The sequence below is a fragment of the Macaca nemestrina genome, chromosome 1 (genome assembly GCF_043159975.1).
Source record: "Macaca nemestrina isolate mMacNem1 chromosome 1, mMacNem.hap1, whole genome shotgun sequence".
In the NCBI taxonomy this organism is placed as follows: domain Eukaryota; kingdom Metazoa; phylum Chordata; class Mammalia; order Primates; family Cercopithecidae; genus Macaca; species Macaca nemestrina.
In genome coordinates this window covers 203282088-203303164 of record NC_092125.1, presented here as the reverse complement: position 1 = coordinate 203303164, position 21077 = coordinate 203282088, and positions in this window count along the sequence as shown.

Sequence of the window (21077 nt, the reverse complement as noted above, 5' to 3'; positions counted from 1 at the left end):
TTTCCCTTTCCAGAAGACACTGTGTAGTTTCCTGCCCCCATGCCCCATTTTCACCCTGCTGTTCCCTTTCCAGGCTTCGCTTTCTCCCCACTCCCTACTTTACTTGGAAAATTCCCATCCACCCTTCAAAGCTCAGCTCAGATGACCCACCTGAACTTCTGTTCTTGGCAGTGTGGTCAACCAGATACCCTAAACTCTCCCCATGCAAACAACCTCAATGCTGGATAAAGTTCTTTTTCATCTTTTTAAAGGCATCAGTGAACTGGCACAAAATTGTGAAATCCTAAGAGGCCAAAAACAAAGAGATAGAAGGATTCCTAGGCAGTGAAAAGCACCCAAACTAGCATATTTCCCCCAAAGTTTCACAAAACCCCAGAGACATTCATAGGAGATAAAGCCTAGAGCCAACCATGGTGATGGGCCTAATAGAAGAGTCCAGCATAAAATGAGAACCCCAAAGGACTACACCCTTTGTGAATGACTGAATAATAAATAAACATGCTGTAAAGAGAGGAGCAGCAAGAAAACATGTCTGTCTCAAATTCAGTGCCAGGTGAACAGAGGAAATACTGTGTAAAAAAAAATTGTAACTATTTCATGTGGATTTGGAGTCAAATTTATGACATGCACGACCAAAACTTCAAATAGAACATTTAATAAAAAGTGATTCTGTACCGGGCGTGGTAGCTTATGCCTGTAATCCCAGCACTTTGGGAGGCCGAGGTGGGAGAATCACAAGGTCAGGAGATCGAGACCATCTCGGCCAACATGGTGAAACCCCATCTCTACTAAAAATACAAAAATTAGCCGGGAGTGGTGGCACGAGCCTGTAATCACAGCTACTCGGGAGGCTGAAGCAGGAGAATGGCTTGAACCCAGGAGGCAGTGAGCCGAGATCGCGCCACTGCACTCCAGCCTGGAGACAGAGTGAGACTCCATCTCAAAGAAAAAAAAAAAAAGTGATTCTGAGTTGCTAGTGGTCCCAGGTGATGAGCAACAACAAATACAAGTTGAAAGAATGCAACCTCTAAGGAACATGAGTTCACAAAACACACAAGGAAACAAAGCACCATGAGTGAGAGCCCACAGAAACTGCAGACAACAATATCAGACCCATGACGGCCCCAGATGTTGGACTTATTAGCCATAAGCTATAAAAGAGCTATATCTAATATATATAATGCAATAAAAGAGAAGATTGAAAATATAAGCAAGGAATAAGAGACTATAGAAAAATGACTAAGCAAATTTTAGAAAGAAGGAAAACGGCAGTCCAGAAACAGATGAAGAGAATATTAGTGAACTGAAAGATATTGCTGAAGAATGTGGCACAGAAAAATAATGAGATAAAAATATGAAAGAAAGACTAAGAGACGTGGGGAATAAGTGAAAAAGCTGAACCAATAATCCCATCAGGGTTCTGAAGGGGATAATAGGGACAAAGGAAATGAAGAAATACTTGAAGAAAACTATCCAGACTTGTTGAAAGACAACAATTTTCATCCCAAAAACATTAAATGAGATAAATTTAAAAAGAGAGCCATGCTGAAACACATATAGCAAAACTGCAGAGTACCAAAAGAAAGAGAGAAAGAAAATATTAAAAACAGCCAGAGGAAAAAAAATACAGATGTCTATAAAACAAGGATGGCTGACTTCTCAACAGCAATGATGGAAGCTAGAAAAACACAGTGAAATACTATTTTCATTGTGCTGAGAAAAATTAACTGTTAACATAGAAGTCTAGCAAACCTATCTTTTAAGAAGGATAGCAAAATAAAGACATTTTCAGACAAACAGAGACTGTCACCAGCAGGAAGTAAATTCTAAAACATGCCTTTTTCAGGCAAAAAGAAGCTTACCCTCAGGAGAGGTAAATTCTAAAGGAAGTTGGTTAAGTAGAAGGAAAATAAGTTCCAATATAAGGACTGACAGACAAAATGGATTGATGAGGAAATATGTAATAACCATATGGGGATTGAGCTACCATTAAATGTAAGAAATAATGACAATAATGTCTAATTTGGGAGGTTAAAAATAAACAAGAAAGAATTAAAATATGAGATTAAAAGCCCAGGTAGGTTGGGAGAAGGTGATCAGCACATTCTAGAGAACTCTTGTATTGTTTGGGAAAAGTATACAAATACTGGTGAATGTTAAACCTTGTTAAATTAAGTAGGCATCTTAAAACAGCTAGGTTAACCACTTGGAGAATAGATAGGTCTGTTCCCTTATTATCCTACAGACTGAAGGTGTGACCAGCATAAAGTACGTTCCACAAACATCAAAGGATTTGTACACAGTCTCAGATCACAAAACAATTAAGTTAGAAATGAATTAAAACAGTAAAAAAATGCTTATGTGATTAGAAATTACAACATATTCCTCAACACTTCAAACTAAAAATAGAAATAATAATGGAAATGTTTAAATATACAGAAAAACAATAATGATGCTACAAAACATTAAAACATGTTGGATGCAGTAAAAGCTGTATTTAGAAGATTACAGCCTTAAATGCTCACACTAGAAAAGAAAACCACTCAAATTCAACGAGCTAAGCATCTAGATTAAGAAGTAGAAAGAGAAGAACAGAATAAACCTAAAGAAATTTAAGAAAAGACGGCCTGGTGTGGTGGCTCATGCCTGTAATCCAAGCACTTTGGAAGGCCAAGGTGGGAGGATCGTTTGGGACCAGGAGTTCAAGACCAGCTCGGGCAACATAACAAGACTCCATCTTGACAGAAAGTTTACAAATTAGCCAGGTGTGGTGGCGTGCACCTGTAGTCCCCGCTACTCATGAAGCAGAGGCAGAAGGATTACTTGACCCAAGGAGTTCGAGGATGCAGTGAGCTATGATCACATCACTGCACTCCAGCCTGGGTGACAGAGTGACACCCTGTCTCTTAAAAAAAAGATCTTTAGGAAGAGAAATTTGAAAGAAATAAATTATTAACAAAAATAGAAGTGAAAGCAAACACATAAAACAATTATGTGCCAAGCACAATGCTGATATGTATTAACTCTGTTCATCTTTACAAGTATATGGAATGTATATTGTTACTGTTCCTATTTTTATAGATGGGGAAACTAAGGCATAGAGAAGGTAAAGCAAACATATGATAGACAAGATCAACAATGCCAAAAGCTGGTTCTTGGAAAAGACTAAATAAAGAGAAGGCCCACACATGACTGAAATGAGAAAAGAAAAACATAAACAGCAAGAGAAGGCACAAAGAAACAGCATTAATAAAGGGAAAGAGACCATATCATAGAAGCTACAGAGATTAAATAAATAAATAGAAACACATCCAGAACAACTTTACAACAGTACATTTGAAAGCACATGACACTGACTCATTCCTATAAAAATACGACTTACGCATACTGACTCAAAAAGGCATTTTAAAAGTTGTGCAATCATGTATGTAACCATTTAAAAAGCTGGATTAGGAATAGAAACCTTCCCACAAAGACACTGGGCCCAGATGATTCTATAACATGCTTTCTAAACACACCAGATAGAAATAAATCTAATATTTCAAATACACTTGTAGTTTATGAGGTTAAGAAAACCTTGACACCAAAGTCAGGCAAGAACAATATGATAGTGGGAAATTACAGGCCAAGTTTACTCAAGAACACAAGTATAAAAGTCCTGAACCTAATATTAGCATAAGAAATGCAGCAATGTAAGTGTATCATGACCAAGCTGGTATTATCCCAGGAATGTAAGGTTGGTTTAATATCAGAAAATTAATGTAGATCATATTAACAGATTAAAAGAGAAAAAACATATGAATATTTTAATAGCTGTAAATAAAATTCAATATATTTTCATGAGCAAATTCCTAACTAAGAATTAAATAGGACTTGCTTAGCTAGATAAACAGCATCTATGAAAACCTACCTACATCATACATTATGACACAAAGCTCAAAGCTTTCCATTTGAAATCAGCAACAACACTGATCACTCCTAGTATCACTCCTAGAAAAGTTAGAAATAAAAAAAATTGAAGCTATAAGGAACAAACAAAAAAAACAAACCTGTCACTATTTGCAGATGTGGTTGTCTATGTGGAAATTCTGAAATAATCTACAGATAAGTAAACAATTAATAAAGAAGTTTAACATGTTTGCTGGATACAAAATCAATATATATGTTGAATTACATTTCCATGCATCAGTAAATGAAAAAACACCATATACAACAGAAAAAAAAAAGCAAGCATAAAATACCTAGCAATGACTCCATAAGAGTTACGGAAGCCGTTTCCAGAGAAAATGAATACTACATACACAACCTGTTTATCTCAGACCTTGGCATGTTGTAGCCCTTGGATTGTGCATCCTTCTTTTTCCACTCCCTTACAGTTCAGGCATTTGTTATTGTCAATCCGAAGTGGAAAAACACTACCAATATGTCACAACAATTTCTGTTTATCGGGTGTCATTGACATGTTACATTCAAAAGGAAGTTTAACATTTGCTTCATACTTTTGAGTTTTGCAAACGCTATCTCCTTCACTGTCTTTCATAATAGCCAACACGGTCCAGGGGCTGTGGCTCACACCTGTAATCCCAGCACTTTGGGAGGCCAAGGCTAGAGGATTGCTTGAGCCCAGGAGTTCGAGATCAACCTGGGCAATATAGTGAGACATCTAACTCTTAAAAAATATATTTGTTTAATTGCTAACAGGTGGGCATTTGAGGAAACTGAGGCTCAGAAAGATGAAGTGATTTGCCAAGAGATAAACTATGCAGGCAGGATCTGAACCCAGGTCTGTTTTGTTCCAAAACTGAGTTGTTTCCACCACACCTCATGCCCCTTGAACTGGGGCTCACTTGTTGATTAATTTCCACGTATTCATTAACACTGTGATCGAAGCTGGGGTACCATAATGAACAAGGTGGATGTGAACTCACTTTCCTAGAGCCTAGAGTCCATTGAAGGAAATAAGTCATTAAATAATTGCCATAGAGCTAGATGATGCTGTGCTGTGGGGACTCAGAGCAGGAGAGCAGGAAGACTTCCTGGAGGAAGGGGTATTTACTTCTAAACTGGAAAAGGAGCATGAGTCATCCTGGTAAAGAAGAATGGGGGTGAGGGTGAGGTAGAAAAGTGCAGGAAATGTTTTTCAAGCTGGAAGAACAGCATGTGCAAAGGCTGGGAGGAGGGAATGGCCTGGGTGTGGAGTGGAAGGAAGTCTGGTGTGGCTGGAGCCTAGGCTCTGGTCAGTGAGGGATGACAGGCAAGGGACAATCCAAGCAGGGCCCAGCATGGCAGGCTAAGGAGTTTGGGCTTTATCCTAAGGAAAATGAGAAGCCACTGAAAAGCTTTTAAGAGAGAGTGTCGTGTTTTATTTGGGTTTTAGAGGACAGAGTGAACCGAGTATAGAAAGATACTGAAGTCAGTACTGGGTCAGAGGAGACCCTCATACCCAGTTGTCCTGCTTTCTGCCCATATAGAGCACTCAGGACCTCATGAGCCCACTCCCAGTATCTGTCAGGACCTCAGACCACAGCAACAGACCCCAGTTCAGCAGCTGAGGCCTTTAGAATGGGGATGATTGGCCCCAGTGCCGACCAAGATGCTTGGGTGTAAAAGAAAAGTCTTCCAGAATCAGATCTTAGTGCTCCAGGATTTTCTCTCTACACATCTTTTATCTTTGTGTCTGGTTCTTTTTGCAAAGTGGCCTCAGTTTCTCCCACCACACCTGGGCATGCCCCATGAGGCCAGGGCAGGTGTGTTCCATCAACTCCAGCGGAAAATCCCATGGGAGGCTTGGATTGGCCCATCGTGAGCCAGTTACTGTGGCTTAGGGATTCAGGACTCTGATTGGCCAGGCCTGGGTCACATGCCCACCCTGTGATCCAAGTGGGCTAGGGTGGGGTTGAAAAGCTGTAATTGACTGAACAAACATGGAAAGACCATTACCAGATGAAGGAGGAGGCTTGGTAAACAGGGTAAAAATGAACAACAAATAGCCAGCAAACACATAAAGAAAAATCAAACAGATGTTCTAGGTATAAGCACTCACTTGTCATTTAGGACACCACTGTTATCACCTATAACAGGAACTTTCTTGGACCACTCCTCCAAGACATTGTCAGAACTCCCCTTATGCATCCCCCTAGAATTCTGCACTTACCTTTGTCACAGCCCTTGTCAGCCAGTACAAGCGTGTCTCCCACACTGAACTGCAACTGCTGAGAGCAGAGGTCTTTCTGAGCCACCATCCTAGCATAAAGGAGGTGCTAGCAATGGCTGGTAGTTAAACAACTTAATGCACATCTTCCCCCAAATTTTCCCAGGGCTAGCTAGTAGAAATGGGCTGAGAAACTACCAAAACTGCCAGTCAACCTGGATCAGTCAATCCAACCACCAGTACAAGAGGGAAGAGGGAGGGAGCCAAATGGTGTGTGGGGCTGGCCCAATAGATGTCCCACAGGGTTGTTCTGACAATTCTTTCCAAAGAGCCACACAACCAAGAAATCTTACCCAGAGTTGGCAGTGTCACCAAGAGCTGTCCATGAACATGGACACGGAGAGTGGACCATTAAGCAAAGGCCAGATCCTCAGCCATGTCACCTCATGCTGCCTGCAGCAAACAGCAACCTGGAACTCAAAACCCAGATCTTCCCCAGTCTCCTCCTGTTGATGACAGTGACAGCACATCTAGAGCAGCCACTGCTATTACACTGGCTGCAGCAGTGAGGCACAGCTGGGACCACATACTCCATGGTGCCAGCAGGGGCTAGGGACAAGAGGGAGCCTCACCCCTTCCAAGTTGGTGGGCCAGGAGCTCCCCAGATACAGCCACAGCAGCCCTAGTTGTGGCTGCAGACCCACTGTCTCCTGCTCCATGGAGCAGGCAGGAGTCCCGCACCCCAACCCAAACTGGGCACAGCTGCAGCCACCCAAATCGCAGCTGTGGACCCAGGCATCCCTGCACTCTTGGGGGCCCAGGAAGGCAGCTCCTGTCCTTGCAGAGTTGGAAATGCCTGCTCCCACTGCCTGGCTTCCCCCTGCTGTCAGCGCCCATTCCAATCTTGGAGCAAAGTCAGCACTGAGCCTGGGCGCTGTCACAGCCCAGCTGGGTGTGCATGTATGTGCTTGGGGCAGTGCTGACATGCCAGTCCCCTGACGCCTTGGCTCTCTCTGGACTTTGGGCACTGATGAGCATAGGAGGGAAGCCAATGGGGGTGGGGGTGCTGAGAGCAGTTCAGGGCTGGTCTGCAGGTGCCTCCTTGGCCTAGGTGCCATTAGCAACAGCAGGAGGCAGACAGGTTCCTGGACAGAAGGTAGCAGGTTCCTGATGAGGCCCCACCTTCAAGTCAGGGAGAGCCTGAAGGCTGGGGGCCAGGCTGCCGGTCCCATGGACTAGAGTGGGAACTTGTGCCTTTTCTGGGCCTACCCATGGCCACCCATGGACCAATCAGCACACACTTCCCCACCTCTGAGGCTCGTAAAAGCCCTGGACTCAGCCAGAGCTGAGCAGACACTGAAATAACCAGCTGCAGAGAGGAGCTACCCACTCCAGGGCCTCCTCTCTGCTGAGAGCTGCAGAGAATGACAGGACGACCTGCCTGCAGAAAGGAGCTACCCACTCCAGGGCCTCCTCTGAGCTATTCCGTCAATCAATAAAGCTCCTCTTCACCTTGCTCACCCTCCACTTGTCCATGCATCTCTTTCATCTTGGACGCAGGACAAGAATTCAGGACCTGCCAAATGGCAGGGCTGAAAGAGCTATAACACAAACAGGGCTGAAACATGTCCCTTGCTCACCATGTTACAAGTGAAGAGAAGGAGAGGGCCAGGCGCGGTGGCTCAAGCCTGTAATCCCAGCACTTTGGGAGGCCGAGACGGGCGGATCACAAGGTCAGGAGATCGAGACCATCCTGGCTAACACAGTGAAACCCTGTCTCTACTAAAAAATACAAAAACCTAGCCGGGCGAGGTGGTGGGTGTCTGTAGTCCCAGCTACTCGGGAGGCTGAGACAGGAGAATGGCGTGAACCCGGGAGGCGGAGCTTGCAGTGAGCTGAGATCTGGTCACTGTGCTCCAGTCTGGGCGACAAAGCGAGACTCTGTCTCAACAAAAAAAAAAAAAAAAAAGAAGAGAAGGAGAGAAGAGCTGTGGCCCTTCAGGGAACACAGACCTGGGAGCTCCCGAAGCCAGGGCTGTGACTCCCTCTTTGGGGCCCTGCAGTTCCTGGAGTCTCCAAGCCATGGAAGCTGTTTGCTGTGTACCTGGTCCTGCTGCAGACTTGCAGAGAGGTACCTGGAGGTGCCTGCCCCACTGCAGCAGCCAACATGCCCGACTGTGCACAGTGGCCAGACCCCACACTTGCTCACTCACACACCCCTCACTGCTCCATGCCTTGCTCACCATTGGCAATCATGGAACCCAGGCTGGGAGCATGAGCCAAGCCCAGCCTGCTAGGCCAAGTGGACAGAACAAGCCCAGTGGGCCCAAGCAAAACTTGGGCAGAGGAGCCACCAGCCCCAGAGGTTTCCAGCCAGAAAAGCAACACCCCAAGGATCCTGCAACACTGTGGACAGGTCAGAAAAGACCTGGCCTGGAAAACCCTTCAACTCAGCCATTCCACTTCTGAGTATCGACACCAGAGAAAAATTCCAATATGAATGCAATGAAACATGCATGGGGTACTTATTGCAGTGCTTTTTACAGAGAAGGAAAAAATGAAAGGAACCTAAATATTTAATAATGGGAAAATCATTTTTTAAAAGATGACACATCAATGCCATGGAACATGATACATGGCCTCATTAAGAAAAATGGGGTAGTTCTTGGCCAGGCACAGTGGCTCACGCCTGTAATCCCAACGCTTTGGGAGGCTGAGCCAGGTGGATCACCTGAGGTCAGGAGTTTGAGACCAGCCTGGACAACATGGCGAAACTCCGTCTCTACTAAAAGTACAAAAATTAGCCATGTATGGTGGTCAGTGCCTGTAATCCCAACTACTCAGGAGACTGAGGCAGGAGAATCACTTGAACCCAGGAGGCGGAGATTGCAGTGAGCTGAGACTGCCCCACTGCACTCCAGCCTGGGCAATGAGAACAAGACTCCAACTCGAAGAAGAAGGAGAAGAAGAAGGAGGAGGAGGAAGAGGAGGAGGAGGAGGAGAGGAAGAGGAAAAGGAAGAGGAGGAGGAAGAGGAGGAGGAGGAGGAAGAAGAATGGAGTAGTTCTATATGTACTGACATGGAAATATGTCTAGGATATTACTAATGTTAAAAAAAAGGCAGATGCACAAAAATACTTATTGCATGATGTTTTCTAAAACACCCATAATAAAAATGCATGCATATGTATGCATACAAATGCATAGGAATTGGGTCTATAAGGATTATATGCCACCCTGATAACAGTGGCTATTATGGGGAAGGGATTCAAATGTGGAGGAGAGTAGCTCAGGCAACTTTTTATCTAAATTGTTTGACTATATGACAAAGAGAATATATGCATCTAGCACTTGCATAGTCAAAATTAGTATTTGAAAAAAAAAAAGTCAGGGGATTATGTGTATTGCAGCATTGCCAGTAATAGCAGAAAACTCAAAAACAACCTAAACATCCACTGGGAAGGAACCAGCTAAATAAATGCTGGTGCCTCTGACAAAAGATTACGAGGCAGCCACTGAATAAATGGGACAGATCCAAATAGGAAAATACTCTCAAATGAAAAAGCAAGCTGCAAATGATGCTTAGGGTATGATCTCATGTTTGTGAAGGAAAGACAAGTTATCATATACTTAGGGGAAAACAACAGATGCCAAACCACTGTGGAGGCAGAGGTGGGTTGGACACACCCTTGAAGACACACAGAGCTGGGTTCAGTCCCTGCTCTGAAACCAGCTGAGTGGCCTTGGGGAGTCACTGTAATATTCTGAGCCTCCATTACCTGTCCTTTAAAACAGAACCATGGCAGAATCGACCTTGTAGTGCTGATGACAGGACTGAAGGATGTAGTGAATCTGCAGGGGTCTACCCATGGGCATGATTCAGCAAGCTCACTGTAATTAATATCTGCAGTATCTCATCCAGGAGGTGGGTTTCAGGCTTGGGGAACAAAACACTTAAAATCCTTACACTCTTCTACGTTGCTTGAATTTTAACAGTGAGCTTGCATCACTTTCGTATTTTAAAAAACTAACAAAAACTAAAAAGAGAACCCAGCCCAGCAACTGCCTGTGATTAGTCCATTCCCCAGGGTTCTCCACCCCAGTGCCATCCTCACACAAAGCCCCCAGGCCTGCCATGCCAGCCATCCTCAACTACAACCTATGAGTGCGTGCGCCTGGCCACCGCCAGCTCTCACCTCGAGAAAATTGCTTCCAAGACTGTGATTATGGAGAAGCACAGATAAAATAAGCTGGGCCCTCAGGGAACAATGATCCCTCCCTGCTGTGGGCTTGAGACCAGGGGGACAGCCAAGAGGTGGGCGACAAGTGTTCTCCTGTCACCTGCCTGCATCCTGTGATTCAACATCATTTTGACATTTCTCCAGCTGAGTGGCAGTTACGGCTCCAGCCCCATGAAATCAAGTGGATAAAAGCTGGAGCAAAGGGCATGGAGACCTTGACTCCCTGTCATTTTGCCACCAGCTGTGCCAGAGACAAGCTGGCACACAAAGCCACTGAAGTCAATAAGGAAATGGATCGGCGCTGAAGGGAAAAAGAGAGACTGAGAATCCCGTGAAATTGCTCCTTCCTTGAGAGTCTGCTGCTGTCTCTGGTGGAAGGGGGATCAGGGAGGATCCATCCAACTGCTGGCAGTGGAGTCTGGGGGCTACAGTCCCATGCACTGAGCACCTACTATGTTCCAGGCCAGGGCAGGCGCAGGGATGCCGCAGTGAACAAGACAGGTGAGGCCCCTGCCCCCATGGCCAATCATCATTATCATCCTAAATAATATCATTCCTTGGTTGCCTACTACCTGCCCAGCTCTCCAGCTCTGTGCTAAGTGGTCCACATGCTTTTCTTTTTCCTAATTCTTGAAAACAGCCTCTGAAGTAGCATTTTATAGAAAAGGAAACAGACTCAGAACTTTAGCATGCTGCCCGCAATAAAACTCTTTTCTTTTCTTTCTCTCCTTCTTTCTTATTTTTTTTTTTTCTTTTGAGACAGGGACTCCCTTTGTCGCCCAGGCTAGAATGCAGTGGCTCGATCATAGCTCACTGCAGCCTCAAACTCCTGAGCTCCAGGGATCCTCCCACCTCAGCATCCAAGTAGATGGGGCTACAGGTGCACACTACCACACCCGGCCAATGTTTCCTTCTTTTTGTAGAGACTGAGTCTCACTTTGTTGCCCAGGCTGGTTGAAACCCAGACCCTCTCTGTTTCCAGAGCCTCCACCCACTGCACTGCAAGGTTTGGCACCTCTCCTTTTCTGGAACTGCTCTGTGGGCCCAGGAAGAGGAGTTCCAGTCTTAAGTGAGTGCTGTGTAAACCTTGTACAATTTGCTATATAGCCCCTGCCCTGGGTACGTACTTGAACAAGTGTCAGGGCAAAGGTAAAGGATCTTGCACTTATTCGTTCATCCACTGCACACTACTTGGCACCATGCTAAGCCTGGGGACCAGCAGGGGACAACCAGACAAGGTCCCTTCTGGAGAATGCAAGCGCTTTGGGGAAAAAGCCATTATCTCCAAGCAGCCAAGACAAATCCAAGGGGGTCAATGCTATCATGCAGCCCCTCTCAGCTCCACTAGACTAGCCAATCACAGAGACCTTCATCACCGCCCTTCCTGGGAGTGCAGAGGATTCCCAGGGGGGATCAGGGACAAAAGCCACCTCCATCCCTACTGGTACGGGCCCTACTGACTCTTTCTTTACAAAGTGACAACTTCCCAACATTTCACCTCTAGAAAGTTCCCACTTTCTAGTACCCACCAAATATGTAGAATAATACTCTGTAAGGTTGATTTGTTGTTTCTGTAGTTTCCTATAGTTTTTTTTGTTTGTTCGTTTGTTTTGTTTTGTTTTTTCCAACCACCTGCCCTGACATCATGTCCACATGACCTGAATTCAAGGCAGTAGCTCTTTCCCTCCCATCTCCTCTCCATCCACCCACAGGCGACTGGCTGCTCACTTAATCCCCCTGGAGCCCACACAGTAAGCCTGGCGCTCCACCCAAGACTGTGCTGGGCCCTGGACAGCCAAGGGTCTGAGCCCCTCAGCTCTGCATCCTTGGAGAACAAACACCACCAGAGGGACCCACAGCTTCTGACCACCCCCCTTCATCTCTCACGTCCTGCCTGGAGGACATGAGCTCTGTCGCATCAGGCAAGCCCCTTCCTCAATCTGGACCTCAGTTTCCCCATCCGTTGAGTGAGGTCCAGACAGGGGAGCCAGCCAAACACCAACACCTTTCATTACCCATTGTAATGAAAGCTCAACTCCCTGACTCACCATGGGCCCCACTTGAACAGTGCATCCTCCATCTGTGTTCCCAGCACAAAGCCTGGCACACAGCAGGGCAGCATGGCACATGGTTCTGAGGATGAACCTGGAGTCAGATAGGCTGGGCTCAAGTCCTGGCTTTGCTACCCATGTGGTCTGGCGCTTTGCTTCTAAGGGTCTCAGATCCCTCATCTGTAACAAGGTGACAGCACTGTCACCTCTGCCAGGGGCTGTTGTGGGGATCAAATGCGACAGCGGGTGAGAGGTTGTCAGCACAGGGCCCACACACACTGGGTGCTCAATTAATGTTAACCGCTGTTAATAACATTAATAACTACTTTAACAAAATATAACTTCCTACTCCCCCGACGGTGGGCGCCGCCCGGGCCCAGCAGCCTCTTGGCTGGGAAAGAGACAGACAGGGCCCCCTCCCCCGGGAACCGTCTTTCCAGTAGGAACAACGACGACCCTCGAGGAACTTGACAAATGAATTAAACCAGCACCAGCGTGATGAGGAAAGCGAAGAAGGAAAGAGGGAGCTGTGAGGAGAGCGAGGCTCCTCCGGGAAAGGTCCTTCTGCTCCAGGTGAGAGCGGAGCGAGATGGCACCGCGCAGCGACAGGCAGGGCCGCATCCCCTCTGGGTCCTGGCGTAGCGACGCCCCCTGCCCCCTCCGGGCGCCCGCCTGCAGCCCCGACACCCCCTCGGCCCTGGGCTTCCAGTCCCTGACAGTCCCTTCCCCAGGCAGCGCCCCCTGCCACGCCCGCCGCCTCTGGACCCTGGGAGGGCCCCGGGCACCTGCACGTGATGTGTAGCCACACCCCCGCCACAGCTGATTGGACCGAGGTGGACACCTGAACCCAGGCGGACCAATCAACTCTAGGATTGGCCCGAGACCCGGACCGCGCCCAGTCCACCCGCTGGATCTGAGCCAGGGAAGGCAGGAGGCTGAGGGCAGGAGGCAGAAGGCAGGCCCTGAGCTAGGACCCGAGAGGGAGAAAGGGCGGTCCCCTCCCTCAGGTCCTGCTGCTCTCCCTACCTCACCTCTCCCGGGAGTCAGGTCCCAGCTGTGACTTAAGCCAGCCCCAGTAGGTTTCAGTCCCTCCCAGCAGAGCGCCCCATTCGCTTCCCCTGTTCCCCGAAAGCAAACCAGTGTCATCCCCTCCCCAGCTCCTCTGCACCCCTCTGGGCCCCTGCCCTGTCTTCTCTGGGGCCACTACTGGACCCAAGCTTCCCAGGGACCGGGCTCCTGGTGTTCTAGAGGAATGAGTGAATGAATAACAAAGCCTCGGAGGCCCCCACAACAATAGAAAGATCCAGGGCCTAGGGGCAAGCAGAGCTGGGCTTGGGTCCTCCTCTGCTCCTCTCGACCTCCCTGACCCCCCACCTCCTCACCTGCAGTGGGGTGTTCACCCAGTCAGCGCCAGCTGCGTGAGTGCTATGCCTTACGCATTTTATAAATTTCTTTTCGGTAAGAGATTGCAGACCTAGGTTCAGCTTCCTCCTCCCTGAATATCTTGAAATGCACCCCCGCCAGGAGCCATAGGTGCTGGGGCAGCCAGGAGACAGGGGTCCTTCCCAGCTCAGGCTGAGGAGGGAGTGGAGGCCCAGCAGGGGCGAAGCCACTAAGGCCAGTCTTGGTTAGCCATGAATGTGGGCCTCGTTCCTCAGGGGAGAGGAACTGAAGTCAAGAAACCCTAGGCCCTGCACTTCCCCCACCCGCACTGTCAAGAGGAGGTGGAGGTAGACGCTGGGGCAGCTGTCAGCAGGAGGGACCCTCCGGGATCCCCCACGGCTCCTAGACAGGGGCGGAAAGCAGGGGCCGGGGCGCGGCTGAGGGAGAGGAGCTATCACGCCTCCTGCCCTCCTCCGTTTCGCAGCTCTCTGCTTGCACTGGAACCTCCCAGGGTACAACTCTAGGCAAGGAGGGAGAAGGGAAAAAAAAAAAAAAAGGAATGAGAGAGGGGAGGCTGTGGGACTTCCTTGGAGGGGCTGAAGCAGATAGTAGGGAAAGGGGAGCCAGGAATCTAGTGCAGAGACAGCACAACCCTTTAATTTAGTGAGGCTTTTTCTAGCAGCTCATCAACTTGAGAAGAGGCTGTTTAACTGCTATTTTTGTAAATCCTGTGTGTCCAAATCTGGCCTTTTCCAGTGCTCTGATTTCAACCCCCACATCATGTACTACCTCCCCTCTGACTCCCAATCCAAGTTGGAAGCGCTTATTTTTTTTTCTCCCTCTTTCTTTCTTGGGCAGGTCCACAGGCTGGGTCTGGGGGCTTCCAGGGAAGGGGAGGAAACACTGGGACCCCTCCTCAGCCTCCTTTGCCTGTTTCTTTCATCACCATGTCCTCCAAATGTGGAAATGCCCCGGGACTGGGTCTTCAGATCTCTTCTTTTCTCTCTCTAGCCTTATTGCCTAGATGACCCAAGCCACTTTCAAGGCTTAAATAGAGACCGAGCATTGAAAACCCCCAAGTGTGTTTCTCCAGCTTGGAGCTCCAGCTGCTTATATCCAACTGCCTCCTCCATGTCACCTCTCTGAGGTCTAACGGGCTTCTCAAACTCAACATCCAAAACTTAACTCCAGACTCGTTGCTGTCCCCAGCAGTTCCCAAGCCTACTCCTCCCACAGCTGCCCCATCTCCATGAATGGACACTCCATCCGTCTAGTTGCTCAGTCTAAACGTTGGAGTCCTCCTTGACACCTCACTTGCCACACCCACCTTCAATCTGCCAGCAAATCCTGATGGCTTTAACTTCAAAACATGGCCAGAAACTGACCACTTCTCACCACCACAACTGCCCTGGTCCAGCCACCTGCCTCTCTCGCCTGCCCACAGGAATGCCTTGCTTTGTCCACACCCACCCTCTGCAGACTCTCCTCGATCCAGCAGCCAGTCACAGTAACCCATCAATCAGAGCGTGTCACTCCTGTGCTCCCAAACCACCAAGATCCACATCCTCATCACACTCAGGGTCAACCCAAAAGTCCTAATCGCAGACCACAAGGCTCTACAGTGTCCATCCTCCTGTCACCCCCTCTCCTCCATCTGGGTTTCTGGCAGAAGAATCGAGTGAATACAAGGGAAAGAGGACAAGGGGGAAGAAATAGAGCAAGAGTCTGATAGACCAGCCTGACTAAGTAGATGAGAGTGAGAGAGAAAGACAAAGAGAGAGACATGGGGAGCCACTCAACCCCCCACACGGGCCCATGGCCTGACCCTGGTCCTCAGGGCCTTGCACATCGTGAGGTCAACACCCCAGTTTCCTGAGGACAGTACCTTTTGCAAATTCAAAATGAACATGCATCTCCAATGAGCCGGGGACAGTGGTGGGATATACACGCCATGGAGGGCCAAATGAGGCAGCAGGGTAGGGATCTCGGAGCCACTAAATCACAGCTGCGGGAAACTCTCCTTGGTGCTCCCAGAGATTTGGGGGCGGGGGAATCACTGTGAGTTGAGCAGCTACTATATGCTTCCTGCCAAGCATAGCTTAATGGGGTGTGAAGAGGACTGAAGGAGTGTGTGAAGGGCTGTTGGTATCTGGTAAGTGCTTGGTGAAAGGTGGCTATTTTTATTATCTTAATAACAGCCTCCCGGGGCCAACATCATATTCCTCAAGTCACTGAAGTGGCTCAAAGCAGTGAGTCTGGTCTTTCTGATTCCAGAGGCTGGGCTGTTGACACTGCCTGCCAGCTCGGCCTCAGCCTCCAGTTGCTTCACTGTTATTTTTTAAAATCCTGTGTGTCTAAATCTGGCCTTTTCCAGTGCTCAGACTCCAGCCCCCACAGCATGTACCTGCAGGCAACTCTGTGGCCAGGGGAGATCTGGAAAGGAGCACAAAGGACAGAGCGGTTGGATCCACGCAGGCTGACAGCTCTTCACTGGCATCAGTCTGCAGTGGCCAGGAAGGGGCAGAAACAGGCCCGAGCAGCAGTGTAACCAGAGACCCCTTAGCCTGATGGGGCAAGTTTTTTGGGGGGTGGGTTTTGAGACAGAGGTCCAGGCTGGAGTGCAATGGTGCGATCTCTGCAATCACTGCAACCTCTGCATCCCAGATTCAAGCCATTCTCCTGGCTCAGCCTCCCAAGTAACTGGGATTACATGCGTGCACCACCATGCCCAACTAATTTTTGTATTTTTAGGAGGGATGGGGTTACACCATTTCGGCCAAGCTGGTCTTGAACACCTGACCTCAAATGATCTGATGGGTCAAGGCCCTTCTTAACCTAGCCTTCCCCCAGCCCGAGTTGGCCTCATCCCCTGAACCACAGGCAGTTCTTGTTTCCACTGTGCATTGTGTTCTTCTCACAATCCTTTTTCCTCCTTATCCACTTGACAAACCCCTACTGATCCAGCAAAACCCAGATTAGAGGCCTCCTCTTCCAGAAAGCCTCCCTGCCTCCCCCCATCCCTGTATACTAAATCTTCTCCTCTCTTCTACTTCTAAGGTTTGCAGCATTCAAGTGGCTCTGGGGTCTTGAGGACCCAGCCCCCGTGGCATGGACACTGTCATCCTCAACCCTGCTGGGGCACCACCAGTAGGGTACCTCCAGGCACCTCTAGAGGCTTCCTGAGTAGAGATCAGTGACAGCCAGGGGGAGAAGAGCACAGCCTCCACCTGGTGACTGTACCTGGTGGGTTGGTTTGTGAACCCACATGAGACACCCCAGGGACTCCCAGCTGGGGACTTTGCAAGAAATGGCTGTTCCCTCAGGTGCACCTCGGGTGTAGGAGGACCATAGCGTTGTGCAGACTAGCTTTCCTGTGACATGTTGTATTTCTGTGCACAGGCTGTTGAGATCGCTAGCCACAGCAGACCCCCAGCTGGGTGCACATGTTCCCCTGTGTGCCCCTCCCAAGAGACCCCTGCAGCCCAGAGGCAGGCTCTAACTCAGGAAGAAAGCCTGGTCCGTTTTAATCCCTATCACATCTCCAGCCCTGGAACTATCAGAGCCTGCAATGGGCACACAATGGCTGGGCCTGGGGCTATTTGCATGGAAACCTGGGACCCAGACAGCTCAGCGGCACGCTTGATCTTTTTCTTCTGACAAATCGCTGTGGTTTTGCTAAAGCCAAGCAGTGTGGAAAGTACAATGTGTGCAGGTGTCAGAGACACAAAAACCAACCTCAGATTCTGCAGGTTTTATTGGTCTCACCCACGGTCACCCGCTGTCCCCCACCCCCAGGGATGTGTGCAAACCCCTGGGCTTCAATTTCCAGCATAATGAACAGCTGTTTCCTCTTTTTTACTCTTTCTCTCTTCTTTGCTTTGTTTTTCCCTCCTCTTTCTCTGCTTTTTCCCTTGCTGCCTGTAATCTCTGAGAACAGAGAAACACGATCTCAGAATGGTGTTGCCTTCCTCTAATCAGAGCCTAATTCCTTTATCACAGAACTCAGAGATGGAGATTTACAAAGGAGACAGAAAGGAAGATACTGACCATAATTAACATTTCTCTGCTTTGCAGAAAACAGGAATTATTCCAAGGTGTGAGTTTCTTTTAAGGGGTGTTAGAATGAGAGTTGCTGGGAGGCAACCATGGATGAGTAGATACCCCGACAGGCAGAACAAGAATTCAGAGGAAAGGAGGAGCGCCAAGCTGAGAGGTGAGAGGGTAAACCTTGAGGCAGGATTGAGGGGGCCCCACAATAAGGGCCAGAGCCAAGCTGTACCTCCTGCCAGGACAACCAGAAGCTCTGGGCCTCAGGGAAAGGGGACCCAAGGCCCTTCCTAGGTTTATCCTCGTTCACTTGAACTTTCGACCCTGCCCACCCCCAATTACACTGCCTTGGTTAAGATGGCCCTGTCTGACCCACATAGAAATCAGGGAAGATTCCCGTGTGGCCAGAGTGGAGGGCACTTTGGGGGCACAGCAGGAGACCAGGCTGACGCCGTGATTCAGGTGAACTCAGGGGGTTATCAAATGCTGTGCCTAAGAGCTGGGTGTTATGCTGAAGACAGCTGGGAGCCATTAAAGCCTGACAGTTTGGGTGTTGGTTTTGTTTTGGTTTTGTTTGTTTGTTTGTTTGTTTTTTGCATTTTGTTCTGTTGTCTTCTGTTACGTCATGTTCCTTGAACCGGAAGCCATGAGTGGATTTGCCTTTACAGGCAGGCAGGCCAGGTGAGAAACTGCCTCAGTCATTAATGGAGAGGATGGTGGCCTTGTCCCAACCAACATCCGGGTTGGAGCAAAAGAGACAGATTCCATTAGGAGGCAGGAGGTGGAATGAATGCGACTTGGAGACCCAGACACAAGGAGGAGGCAAGAGAATCTGCTCATTCATTAGCGGTCACTGGGCACCCACTATGCGCCCGGCCCTATGCTGGGCGTCTCACCTCTGCTCCTCATCAGTGTACCAGCCACTGAAAATGCTAAGTTTGGGCATCTCCAGTGATGAATCAGGGGTTTAGTGAGGTTGAGGATATGTCCAAAGTCCCCCTACTGAGTAGCAGGGCCTATGTATAAGCTGAAATGATTCAGGGAATGTTTCTAAGAAGGAATCTCAGGCCTCAGTGACAGATGATAGGAGTGAGGTGAAAGAGGGAAGAAGAGAGACATGGCCGCTACCCTCTCCCTCCTCTAATCCCAGCCTTGGGGCCTTCTTATCTGAAGACCCCACCCCCGCACATATGATTGACCTCATTCCTAACAGCTGACCCCATCTGTGGTAAGAGCACTGGACACGGAGTCCAGGGGCCCAGGCTGGACCCCATCTCAATGCTTTCCTAGCTGGTCACCTTCAATTCATGTTCCTTCACCTCTGGGAGCTACAGTGTCCTCCTGAGTAATGTGAGGATAACAGTATCTTCTTGCCCACACTGCTGTGAGAATGAAAGGAAATCCACACTTACCAAGTCAACACAAACTGACGCAGGAGGCTCACTCGAGCCCAGGAGGTCGAGGCTGCAGGGAGCTAGGATCGTGCCACTGCCCGCCAGCCTGGGCAACAGGCCAGACAATGCCCCCATGCGCAGATGCCAAGTCAGTTCACACGACGCCCTTAGATAATGTTGGATTTTACTAAATTCAGGCCTTTCAAGTTGTGGCACAGAACAGCACTTTCATAAACATTCATTACACGAATTAGTGTGTTAATTAATGGGTTTGAATTCTGTCTCTGACTGTCATGAGCTGTGTGACCCCCAGCTGGGGGCCTGCCCCCAGGACATCTCCGTTCCCTCCTCCGTTCATCTCTATAAAGCATCGTCATTCACTCCCTGAGTTCCAAATATAAAACACAGAGAAACAGACGCAGATTCAGACAGACACAAAGCCTGAAGGGCAGAAAGAGAAAGAAGCGCGTCAGGGAGGAGCCAGGTGTCTCGCACTCCATGCGGCGTCAGAGCTAGAAAGGCACAGCCATAGCTGCTCAGAGCACAGCACCACTAATTAAGCAGGGAACTTTAGGACATGGTGCTGGAGAAGGTTTTCATTCTCTCTTCTCTGAAGTTTGGGAGAAGGTTAGGAGGTGGGGGGTCCTGCAGGAGAATGGAGCCCAGGCCCCTCAGAGGTAGAGATGAGGATGGACAGGAGGAAGGAAGCGTGGAGGGAGAGGGGAGGCTGAGACTAGCAGAGTGCATGCCTTGCCTGCACCGTTATTGTGCCTGAGCCCTCCCACAAGCCTGGGGGATGTGGACTGCCACCCCTCTGACAGGAGACACTGAGGCCTGAGTGGTGAGGAAATTGGTCCAGCCCCCGCGACCAGCGAGGGCAGAGCTATTTGGTCACCACAGGGACAGAGAAGCCATCGCGGCCCTTAGGGCCCCCAGTCCACTGAAGGACAGATGGTGGCAGCACTGTGGGATCTGATGGGGGAGACACAGGGGGTGTGGGAGCTACAGGGGCCCCTAGCCCAACCTCAGGGGTCAGGGAGCTCCTCAGGGAGGTGCTGCCTACACTGGGGCCTGGAAGAAAGCCGGGGTTAATTCTACCTGGAGGAGGAGAAGGGGAGGAGGATGTGCAAGGGAGGAAGAGGAAGAGGAAGAAGAGGAGAAGAGGGGGCCAGGTGCGTTGGCTCACGCCTGTAGTCCCAGCACTTTGGGAGGCTGAGGGGGGTGGATCATGAGGTCAGGAGATGGAGACCATCCTGGTTAACATGGTGAAGCCCCGTCTCTACTAAAAATACAAAAAATTAGCCAGGCACGGTGGCGGGCGCCTGTAGTCCCAGCTACTCGGGAGGCTGAGGCAGGAGAATGGCGTGAACCCAGGAGGCAGAGCTTACAGTGAGCTGAGATCACGCCACTGCACTCCAGCCTGGGCAACAGAGCCAGACTCCGTCTCAAAAAAAAAAAGAAGAAGAAGAAGAAGAGGAGAAGAGAGGGAAGAGGAGGGAGAGGAGAAAGAGGAAGGGAGGAGGAGGAGGGGAGGAGGGAGAAGAGATGAGGAAGAAAAAGAGGAAGAGAAGAAGAGGGGAAGGAGAAAGAGAAAGAAGAGGAGAAAAGAAGGAGGAAAAGGAAGGAAGAGGAAGAGGAGGAGGAAAAGAGGAGGAATCGGGGAGGAAGAGGACAAAGGAGAAGGAGAACAGGATGCAGTGGAGAGAACAGCAAGTTTCCTGGTGGTATCAAGGGAGGTTTGCTCAATGAATGCATCTGCCAGTCGACTCCCACCCCTGCCTCTGCTCCTCCCAGCCCCCTGCCCAGGTGCC